Source organism: Meriones unguiculatus, chromosome 3, assembly GCF_030254825.1.
Source record: "Meriones unguiculatus strain TT.TT164.6M chromosome 3, Bangor_MerUng_6.1, whole genome shotgun sequence".
In the NCBI taxonomy this organism is placed as follows: Eukaryota; Metazoa; Chordata; class Mammalia; order Rodentia; family Muridae; genus Meriones; species Meriones unguiculatus.
This window is the reverse complement of record NC_083351.1, coordinates 75,234,261-75,246,369: the sequence shown is the minus strand read 5'-3', so window position 1 is coordinate 75,246,369 and position 12,109 is coordinate 75,234,261. Positions and strand designations below refer to the sequence as shown.

Here is a 12,109-nt window from a genome sequence, read left to right as displayed (position 1 = left end):
GTTAACATCACAGGATGACAACAAACTTCAAAAGCATACTGTGTGCCCTTTTCTTTGGGAAGGGGTAAAACAGTTATTGATAAGAAAGTGGGTATTAGGTCATCCCCTGTGTTTCATCTGCTGCTCAAAGTAGTTAGCTCTGCTTTGAATTCAAAAAAGAAAAAAAAATTACAACCAAACTGTAATCATTATTCAGAGTTATTATGTCTACCAACTATGTCTAGGTATGTCTAGACTGAAGTGGAAAGAAGCATTGATTTAAAATCTGGTATCTGGCAGAAAGCTGTTGACACTATCACTTTTAACCATACAAACAGATTTCTCTTTCGGCTCTGAGCCTGGGTTTTCTTACCTGTAATCTGAGATTTTTATCTCAAGAACTGTGAAAAATATTAAATGCCTTAAATGTTTGAAAGCATTTTGTGAGATAAAATCCTACCTGAATATTACCTTTAAGAACCTAACACAGGAAGTTAAGGAAGCATGGGCTTTTAAATTAGATGTAGGTTGCAGTTTCTAGAACTACCTGGTATATGTGGCCTTCCATGGGCAACTCGGCTCCCTTGAACCTTCATTTCCATATCTAGAAGATGGAAAATTACCACATTGACCCTTAGACCACCAGTATGGGGATTAGTGAATATATATGAAAGAGTGTACATATGTTTGTATTTATGTTTTTCATATATATATGTAAATTTATATATTTACCTTGTATTTTATAGATAGTGTTATTGATGTGATTATAAAAAAGTGAATGCATGCTGTTTTACACTGGTGAAACACATAGGACACATGCCTGGGCCTCATTTCTTATGCTGGCATTTACTGACAAGTGTTATATCACCTCTTCTGTAATTGCTCATTTACTTCTCAGGTACTCTGAATTCTTTGACTATAGAGAACCTGTTTCTCACCTCATGTGCAGCTTCGAGTGACATACTACATGTAGTAGGTTCTCTGGAAGTCTGTGAAATGAATGCATGCCCTTTTTCATCTGTAGTACTTCATAGATATCCTTTACATTGATAAAAATAACAACAAAATGGAAGACTGGTCAATTTGGGAAATTCTCAAAGCTGCTTACATTCTGCATCTTTGGGCTTCTTGATGGCTTTTAATTCAAGTGACTTTATAGAGTCTCACTTAAAGCCAGAAGTACTGTGCAGTAATTATGTAATAGCACCTGCATGATTGTGTTTTTATACTGGCCCTAAACAGACAATGGCTCTGAGGAGGGCAGTGAATGCCTTTTAGAATTCTATGTATCTGGAGCTCCTTGAGGGTTAGCTGGAGTGATGGGAAATACTGATTCTTGGGTGGGGCTTAGTCACCAGTATCAGAAATTTCCCCTATACTTTCACCATCTGAATCCAAACTCCTAATATTAAGGCATTCCCAAATTACTGAAAACAATGTCTTAAGCATTTTTTATTCTTCCTATTTTGAACACCAAGTGACATGTTCTAGCTTGTTCTCCAATCCCAGAATGCATTTTAATTGTGAAATCCTTCTACTCCAGCAGATCTTTGTTGCCATCTCTGGCAGCCTTTGGGTGCTTACTTGATTCTTCTCTAGCCTTCCTCCCCTTCCCTGTCCCACCCCCCTCCCCCACTACTCCTTTCTAAACTGAGTTGAGACTGCAGCCATTGCTTGTGACTCCTTTTTTTTTCCATGCAACTGGGAGAGGCAAATGGCAGCACAGCTCCTGCTACACTTGAAGCACATGTCCCAGAGGTAGTGCACCAGACCAGCAATCTTCGGTGTCGCCTGGCTCCCAATAAGCGTTTATGTGTGGCTGTTGTCAGGAGCTTTGCTCCCTCTCTTCCTACAGGCTCACTCAGCTTTCTCAATATGGCAGCCATCTAAAGATGAATTGTCTCCTTGCAAAGTTAATTTCTGTTTCTCAGCAGGGAGCCACTGGCCCACTGGGCTTGAAAGTGTCGCTGTTTGGTTAATGGATTAGCATTTTTTGGATGCTGGTAACCACACTGGAACTGCTGCAGTGCCTGGCTTTCCATTTACTTTAGTTTTCTACTTGTAGCTGGTGTTAAGAGACCTAAGTGGGTTTATTCATGGGATAGTGCCTTGGAGTCATTAGCACAAGATAGGAATGAAGGCAAAGGCTGATAAGCTTCTTTCATGCCATCCATGATCAGTTGGGACAGTCTGAGTAGTAAAATCACAAAATCCTTCTAGAACAAATGACCTAACAGACAGGCCTCATCTCTTTCAGGAGTTGGAAAAATAATGACTTTTTTTTAATGTCTTCAGTATACAAGATTGTGGAGAAGTAAAATAAGATGCTGGATGAAAATTACTCTGCAACTTTTAAGTACAATTAGTGATCAATATCAGGAGCTATAAAATGAGGAAGCAAATAGTCATTTAATGTTCTAACAGAGAGCCATATGCAAACTAGAAAACTCCTTATGATGAATCTGGACTTTCTATTAAATTGTGGTTTTGCTATTTGTTGTTTCGAAAGGTCAAAACCTGATAATCACTCCCAAGCTCAACTATACAGTGCTGATTTGGGGGGTAAAATTGTGAAGAAACAGAACACTGTCAGCATGTTTTATCTTCTGAAACACTTAGAGCTTATAGGCAAAAGCCTTAGGGTCCTTGAGAATCCCAACTCCAAGCTATTGATTGTGTGTCAGAAATATGGCACAGAGTTGCTATGCTGGGGAACCTCTGGATACACGGACTGGACAGCTTGCTTTCTCGATCTAAGCTTCATTTTCTACAGCATTTCTACATTCAGTACTGTCACACCAACAGAGCATGGAACAGAGTTCCAAGAAAGGGAGCCAGGATTTCCTGGTTCTACAAAGTACCATTTCACAATGGAAAACTTTGTCCTCTGATCCTGGGATGAGTTCATTATGCAGTTTGGAGCAAGAAGGAGGCATGCAAACTGCTATATTTGGGCAGCTATGTTATGCATCTATCTTAATGCCCACTATTTTGGCGTTCATAGCAGGGAATATCACATCACAGAGGTGTTGATGAACTGATGAAAATTAACTAGGTACGAATTCAATGTGCAAAGCTAAGGCATAGAAATACTAAGTAGATGTGGCTGCTTTTCTCTTGACCTCCAGTTTTCTGACAAAAAAAAAAATGTTTAATTTAGAACCATGAAATGGTTATACCCTATGCAAAATATTTTATTTATTTGTTATTTGATTGTGATAGAGTCTCATGCTATAGTTTGGACTGGCTTTGAACTTGCTTTGTAGTCTAACTTAGACTCAAACTTGCAATCTTTTGTCCTCAGCTTCTCAACTGCTGACATTATAGGTATTGTACCACTCCATCCAGAAAATATTTGAAACTTGAAGTCAGGATACAGGGGTTTATGATCTAGCTCCACAACATGGTTTACATGTTATTAATATATATGAGAGATCCTTAGTAACTCAGACAAATTCTACTGTCCTCTGTTCACTTAGATTATGAGAATCCCTGCTTTTAGATTCCTCACCTCTCACTACTGAGACACCCCTTCCACTCATGCTGAAATCACCAGGGCTTCTCTCCTGGCTGCCACCACCCAAACTAGCAGTTCTCAAGCATGAGTGCACAAAAGCTGCCCCATGAGCCTTGTTTAAAAATGGAATGGACCTCCCCAATCCGTGGATTTGGAAAGGGACAGGGAGAAGCTGAGGGAGGGAGGGTGGGATTGGGAGGGAATAAGAGAGCGGGATACAGCTGGGATACAGAATTAATAAAATGTAACTAATAATAACAAACAATAAAAAAAAAGAAATAGCAAAAAAAAAAAATGGAATGGAGATTCTGATCTTCAGCTGTGGAATGGTAATCCAAAGCCCACAGCCCTAAAAAGTACCTACCAGCTTAAAGAGCAGGTACCATGCAAGTAAAGGGAAAGAAGGGCAACGGGGCACAGTTGGGTATGGCAGGGATTCTTCTTCAGTTCTGTACTAGATCAAGCTCATGTTCCAGTGATTACAGTCCATAAGGCAAGGTATTTGGTCACAGTTGGTTATGCATATAGCTTTGTAAATGTTTCTGTAAACACGTAGCATGCACTAGCACTGGTTAGTGTGGTTCAGACTTTTACTTCGATCTTCAAAAGAAAAAAAAAACAGTTCATTAAGAAGGGCTTTATTCCCAGGGCACTTTATTTCTTGCATTGATTGATTGACTAACAGAAGTACTAATTGCAGCAGAAAGGATGCCCTTTAGTTAAGGTCACGCATAGCTTCCAGCTGTGAAAATCATGAATGGCTTGTTTCTAAGGTTTTAAGGGTATGTACAAGAAGTCAAGGTTGCCCTTTAAATTTATGTATATATGCATGTGAACTCTCTCTCTCTCTCTCTCTCTCTCTCTCTCTCTCTCTCTCTCTCTGTGTGTGTGTGTGTGTGTGTGCATATGTGTGTGTGTGTACATACACATGTGTGTGTTCCTGTGATATTGGAGATTAAACCTAGTGTTTCACTCATGCCAGGCAAATATTTGTTTTCTTCTGAAAAACATCCCCAGTCTCATACACTTTTCTTTCTTAAAATCTTAAGTAGGCATTGGAGAAAGCTTTTACAAATTTTCTACATCTTATTAACATGTGGTAACGCAGAGCAAAGATACATGAGTGAAAGCATTTGAAATTTAACATCTAAAGCAACAGTTACTGTGCTGAGAGTCTCCCAGTAGTTTCAATGATCCATGAGTCTGAATTATTTGGCAACACAGATAATTGTTTTGCAGTTTGTATTTTTATTTCATTTCAACATTTGCCAAGAAAATAAAGGCTGTGTTAGGGGAGCCCATCTAGTCTAAAATAGCTTTGCTATTTGGATAAACTCCCAGCTTTACCGCACTATGCTAGTGGCTGACAGTTGAAGCAATCCACAGTTTACTGTTATATATTGACCAAACAGTTATATGAGCATCCAAATTAAAAGAAAAAAAAAGGTAGTTAGGTAGCCCTTAAGCTATTGTTTTCTCCTTAAGTCTGGTGTGAGTGATACCAGTAGTAATAATGTGTGTAATTTTCTCATTTTGACTCTGGCTGTGTTCTTTCCATGCTGACAACTTACTCACTCCTATTACCATCATGAGGAAACACTTGGATGATTGCTGGTCTCGTCTCTGATGTCATTTCTAGTGCCTCATTATGTGGCTGTGATGAAACAGTACAAAGTGGCACCACCGGGTAGTTATCTTTCAGAGGTTCTGAGGGTTGGTTAGATTAGACCATTAGATTTGTAATATGCAAGTTGATATCAATGAATATTCATTAGTATGGCATTTTTAATTTAATTTTTTATTTATTGCAATTTATTCACTTTGTATCCCAGCTATCACCTCCTCCCTTATCCCCTCCCAATCCTGCCCTCCCTCCTTCTTCTCATCCAATACCCCTCCCCCAGTCCACTGATAGGGGAGGCCCTCCTCCCTTTCCATCTGACTCTAGCCTATCAGGTCTCATCAGGACTGGCTGCATCATCTTCCTCTGTGGCCTGGTAAGGCTGCTGCCCCCTCAGGGCTGATCAAAGACTCAGCTGCTAAGTTCATGTCAGAGACAGTCCCTGTTCCCCTTACTAGGTAACCCACTTGGACACTGAGCTGCCATGGGCTACATCTGTGCAGAGGTTCTGGGTTATCTCCATGCATGGTCCTTGGTTGGAATATTAGTCTCAGAAAAGACCCCTGGGCCCAGATTTTCTGGGCCCCTTCTTTCATAAGATTCCCTGCACTCTGCCCAATGTTTGACTATGAGTCTCAGCCTCTGCTTTGATGCCCTGCTGGGTAGAGTCTTTCAGAAACCCTCTGTGGTAGGCTTCTGACCTGTTTCCTGTTTTCTCCCTCTTCGAATGTCCCCCATTTGCCTTTCCAAATGAAGACTGAACATCTTACCATAGCATGGCATTTTTAACTCTTGCCTTTGTGTACTTTGTATACACCCCCATAAGGAGGCTGTTTCTTCTATTTCACATAGAAGGAAACTATTTTTATATGAATGTCATAACTAACAGTAGTAGAGCAGAACCTAGAGTTCATCTCTTTCTGATTTCGTGTTGTTCTTACTCTTCTATACTCCCTCTCCTGTACCAGAAAAGCCTCAAGGGTTTTCAATAATTTACAAAACTTAATAGGCGTCATTGCAACATTATCAACCTCCAAACTTTTCCCATAAGCATTAGTTTTTCATAATTTCCCAAATGTCAATCTGTTGCATATTAGTAAACAGTACATTGCCAAACCATGCCCTTTTATCTTTAAGATGCCATACTCTCAAGTTAGGAAACAGAGAGCCATGTCAGGATCTCCTAAGCAAATCATACGTAACAGATATGGAGCAAATATTTTCAGGGCCATTCTGGATCAAGATAGACTTCCATGTCCTAAGATGAAAATATGGGAATGAGCCAGATGATCAGCAAAAGCAGGAGTCCTAAGGGAAGAAATCTGAGGCATGGACCGCATGTCCTGAGAAAACTAAATGGCCATGAACAGGTGCTCTCCAGTGCTTGATGCTCATCCCTGGCTTCCTTTTCTGCTCTTTTTTTATTATTATTAATTACACTTTATTTACTTTGTATCTCCCCTCTAGTTACCTCCCTTCTCCCCTCCCAAACCTTCCCCTCCTCTCTGTTCTCCACGCATGCCCCTCCCCAAGTCCACTGGTAGGGGAGGGCTTCTTTTCCTTCCTTCTGATCCTAGTCTGTTAGGTCTCATCAGGAAGGGCTGAATTGCCTTCCTCTGTGGCCTGGTAAGGCTGCTCCCCCGTCAGGGGGAGGTGATCAAAGAGCAGGCCAATCAGTCAACAGTTCCTGTTCCCATTACTATGGAACCCACTTGGGCTACATCTGTGCAGGGGTTCTAGGTTATCTCCATGCATGCTACTTGGTTGGAGTATCAGTCTCAGGGAAAACCCCTGTGTTCAAATTTTTTGGTTCTCTTGCTCTCCTTGTAGACCTCCTGTCCTCTATTTCCTACTTCTTTCATAAGATTACCTGCACTCTGCCCAAAGTTTGGCCATAAGTCTCAGCATCTGCTTTGATAGTCTGCAGGGCAGAGCCTTTCAGAGGCCCTTTATGGCAGGCTCCTAACTTGTTCCCTGTTTTCTCCTTCTTCTGAATGTCTACCCTCTTTGTCTTTCGGGATGGGGATTGAGCATTTTAGCCAGAGTCCTCCCTCTTGATTAGTTTCTTTAGGTGTACAGATTTCAGCATGTTTATCCTATATTATATGTCTATATGAGTGAATATATACCGTGTGTGTCTTTATGCTTCTGGGATAGCTCACTCAGGATCATCTTTTCCAGTTCCAGCCATTAGCCTGCAAATTTCATGATTTTTTTTTAAATCTAGATCAGTTATTCTTCTGTCCCCTCCATATTCTGTGTTCTGGAGAGGTATGCCCTTAATGGAGGCAGCTGTTGCATTAAAAAAAAAAAAAAAAAAAATGCGGGTTGATGCCCCAGGTCCCAGGTCCCGCCTCTGAGAAAAAGGTATCGGACGGGTCTGATGCTCTTTGGGTGGATGACACCTAAATGAACATCTGTACAAAGTCCCAGTTTATTTCTAATATCAGAGATCAGACCTCTACTCTTGCCTGATGCGTCTAAAACAAAAAGGGGGAACTGTAGAGAGCTGCGGAATAAAATGCCTTAAAGATGGAGCTTGTTTCCGCCTTCCACCTTCCCGATGGTGAGTGCTCTCTGTCACGAACAACTCCACGTTTGGCTAAGGCCGAGGATCTGGCTTGCTTCCATGTATGTGGACCTATCTGCATTGCCCCCGTGGCATGCCTGGGTTGGCTACCCAGAGGCTATTTAAGCTGTGGGCTGGCTTTCCCCGGGGTCCGAGGATTGTTCAGTGTTCCTGAATAAACTGCATTGAAAATAATAATAATAATAATAATAATGTTTTAAGGAGCAAAAATTTGCCCACCACCACTTCCACATAATATAATATCAGAGATCCCAGAAGCATAGGAAGAAAGAATGAGCTTCAAAGCTTATTGAACATATGCATTTATATACTATGATAATTAACTGTCCTTTTAGAATTTTTTAAGTGTGTGTGCGTCAGAGGTCTTTTCTGAGACTGATACTCCAACCAAGGACCATGCATGGAGATAACGTAGAACCCCTGCTCAGATGTAGCCCATGGCAACTCAGTATCCAAGTGGGTTCCCTAGTATGAGGAACAGGGACTTTCTCTGACATGAACTCAGTGGCTGGCTCTTTGATCACCTCCCCCTGAGGGAGGAGCAGCCTTGCCAGGCCACAGAGGAGGACAATGCAGCCAGTTCTGATGAAACCGGATAAGCTAGGGTCAGATGGAAGGGGAGGAGGACCTCCCTTATCTCTGGACTTGGAGAGAGGCATGGGAGTAGATGAAGAAGGGTGGGGTAGGTTTGGGAGGGGAGGAGGGAGAGGACTATAGCTGGGATACAAAGTGACTAAACTGTAATTAATATAAAAAAAATAAAAATTTAATTAAAAAGTGTGTGCATGCAGGCAAGAGTGCATGCATGCATGGGGGATGGGAGCTATGGAGCTTGTGGAAGGCAGAAAAAGCCCAGTGCACAGTACATCTTCCATGATTGCTTCCAGTCCTGTATTGCTAGTGAACACAAGATAGAAAACAACTGAATCCAAGGTGTGGGGCTTATCTCATTCTTATCTGATGGGAGACTGAGCTTCAGATAGTTGGAGATTAGGCATGAGTCACCCATTACAATATAATCAATCACCCATTGACTTTGCCCATGACCTTCAGTTCCCAGCCCTTTGCCCTGTGTTGGGGAGACCATGTCACTGGCTCTGCTAGGATGCATGAGTGGAAACTGTGTATTCCTTGTCCCAAACACTGAAGAGAAAGTGGTGTACCTGTCTTTCTTCTCTTTGCCTGATCCAGAGACCTGGAAATTGCATGGGGATGGTAGCATCAAAGAGAGGTGAGGTTGACTATTGAGCCACTTTGGTGAGGACAGGTGTCCCAGACAAGCACCTAAACCATGGAAGACTTCAGAGAAGCGCTACTAAATGTCCTGTTGTCAGAAACTGCCTGGGCTTCAGGGATGGTGCCATGAATGCATACTACCAAAGAGAATAAAATTCCTCCAAAGACATTTAAAAAAAAACTGCATTTATGGAATGAATTAAGCAACTGGGTTAAGAGGGAACTACATATTCTCTGAAAATCCTCACTGATGCTAACCTGAAAAACGAAGTAGAAAATACATAAGAACACATCTTGTGTTGCTCTCCAGTGGAGGAAGAATGGGAAGAGAGGAGGAGGGGGGAGGAAGGAGAAGAAGGATGAAGAGGAGGGAGGAGGAGATTAAAGGGGAGGAACATAGGAACATAATACCCTTACTTCACAGCTTTGCCACTGGTTGGGGATATTTGGTCGGAACTTCTGGTCACAAACAACCTTCCTCATTTCTTCTATCGAAGGATCTGAAGGCACCATGTCATAGTAAGGCAACTGGTACTCCTCAACAATTCCTGTAAGAAATTTGAAAATGCATTTTTCTACATATATAATCAGTAAGGATGTATGCTGCAAACTAAATACCACTTAGTTCTGCCGGGCACACATGATATCCTGAAAAAGTGGACCTTCACTTTTGTCAAAGTAATATGTCACTATAAAATGGATTCAGTTCAAATTGCTTATTTAAATACTTATGTAAAATGTAAAATTTATAATATAAAATAAATGTTATAAGATGTAAAATCATATATAACTGCATACATGTATATAATTTTGTAACAAAATAAAATAAAACAAGTATTGTCTCCAATCAAAAAAAAAAACCATCAGAAGCTCTTTTCCTCCTATTTCTGTGATGATTTCAAGAATAACTGTGATGGACACTGTGATAAGTGCATTGAAACATACAGAATTGAGCTGGACACAGCTTTGCTCCCAGGAAGTTACAACTTTAAAACAAGGATGTTAACAGTGCATCTGTACCATGAATCATTCTTCACTGGAGTGTCCATGCTATTTGCTGCACATGAGACTCTTGTTAGAGAAGAGAATGCTGCTCTCACACTTTACATTTTATAAGAACCTAATTAACTAAGAAATGAAGTACAAAAAATAGGTTGGTCATACATATATAGTATATACATATATAGTTTAATAAAATAGAAGCTTCGAAGTTGATGGTTGTAAACCCAGGTACCAAAGCCCCTGGACTCTACCCATAGGCCCTTAGTCTGATCTAGTCTAGAAAATTTTTGTTTTCTTATTTTCAGGTTCACCTTTTTCTCTGTGAATGCTAGTCCAGGTGCTCTACCACTGAGATGTTCTCTAACCCTGGCTTCGCATTATTTAAGAAGCAGAATATTGGTAATTTACAAACTGAAATCAAGAATCTATTGGTGTTTCTTATTCATGGAATTAAGATTTAATAGTTGTATAAACTCATGAAAGTACTTACATAAGTTTGCAGCCATTGAAGTGTGTGTAAACGGCTGCCTCTGCCCAAGCAGCCTCTACTCTGTCACTGAATGGTGAGGGACTGCTGTATGTATAAAACATCTGTGCCGTTGGACTGGCTGCTCCAGATCAACAAAGCCTGGAGGTGCAGAGGGGGTAAGATGATGAGGGCAGATGAGTAAAGAATATGAGCAGGAGTGTACTCACTGTACAGTTCTTGAATGTGGCAGAAGATGCACAGAGATGCTGCTGCTGGGGAGGCCATGCTGGGGAGACAGTTGTCTTTTTACTAGTGAGGGGTGCTCAGACATGCAAGCTACACAGTGGCAGTCTAATCTAGACACCACTTCCTCCTTCCACTGCCTCTCAGCTCTGATAGGTGCCCTTCTATTAATTTTTTATCTGCTGTTCCCATTCCAAAGTATAACTCATTTTTATTCATGTCTAGATCAGAGAGTTTGTATTCTCTGAAGATTTGAAGGCTTTTCCCTCCCTTAATCTTTATTGAAGAGTAATTTAAAAAACTATGTACAAATTGTATATAGTTAAGGTGTGCAACCTGATGATTTGTGCACTGTGTGAAATGATTACCACAGTCAAGCTAATTGCTACATCCAACACCAGAGTACTTACCCTGAAGCTTAGCTTTAGAAGACTCATACAGTATCTAATGAAGAAAGAAATGTAAGGCTCTAACAAAGGCAGGTTCTGTCCATCATAGTTTTTGATGAGAGGTTCATTTGCAAGTCCTTTTGGTTGATTTAAAAGCATCTGGTTCTGGCTGCCCTGCAGTTTCTCCAGTGGACCAGCCAAACTCCACCACAGCCTTTGTCTTCAGTACAGTGTGGTGTTTCGATGTACACACACCACACAGTGTACACACCTCCAGGCAATCACACACCTCCTCAGATCTGATGCACATCACTATGAAGGCGCTGTGGAAGAGTGCTCTCCTTGGCCTATGCAATCCCAGGCTCTAGGGTTCCATTCTGAGTGACTATGCCAGTAGGCATAGGATCCAGACCACCTATGTCCAGGTTCTGACCCTGCCACTGTGTCCAGGTTCATGACCCTGCCATGGTGGCTGTGTCACCATGTGCACATTACCTAACCATTCTTTACCTCAGCTTTCTCTTTATACATTTGCAATAGCAGGACATTCTTCATGATTAATTCATTAAATTCAATTGCACGTGGTATGTGTGTGTTTTATTTTTTTACAATTAATTCATTCTATATCCCAATTGAAACCCCCTCCCTCAATCCCTCCCAGCCTCACCCTCCCTCCATCTTCCTGCCTATCCCCCTCCCCTAGTCCACTGAAAGGGGGAGTTCTCTTCTTTCGCCATCTGACCCTAGCTTATCAAGTCTCATTAGGACTGCCTGGATCCTCTTCCTCTGTAGCCTGGCAAGTCTCCATCGCCAGGGGCAAATGATCAAAGAACAGGCAATTGAGTTCATGACAGAGACAGCCCCTGCTCTACTTACTCAGGAACCCACATGGAGACTGAGCTGCCAATCGGCTACATCTGAGCAGGGGGTCTATGTCCTCTCCGTACATGGCCCTTGGTTGATGTGTCAGTCTTTGCAGGACCTGTGAGCTCAGATTTTTTAGCTTTGTTGGTCTCCTTGTGGGGTTCCAGTCTCCTTGTGTCCTTCTATCCATGCCCCCTTC

The 12,109-nt window shown here is 41.5% G+C and overlaps 1 protein-coding gene across 1 annotated transcript in view; it reads left to right on the top strand.

Moving 5' to 3' along the window:
• Exoc4 (exocyst complex component 4) overlaps positions 1–12,109 on the top strand; it is an 817,398-nt gene that overhangs the window by 604,571 nt on the left and 200,718 nt on the right. The gene's annotated exons all lie outside the window — the stretch shown is intronic.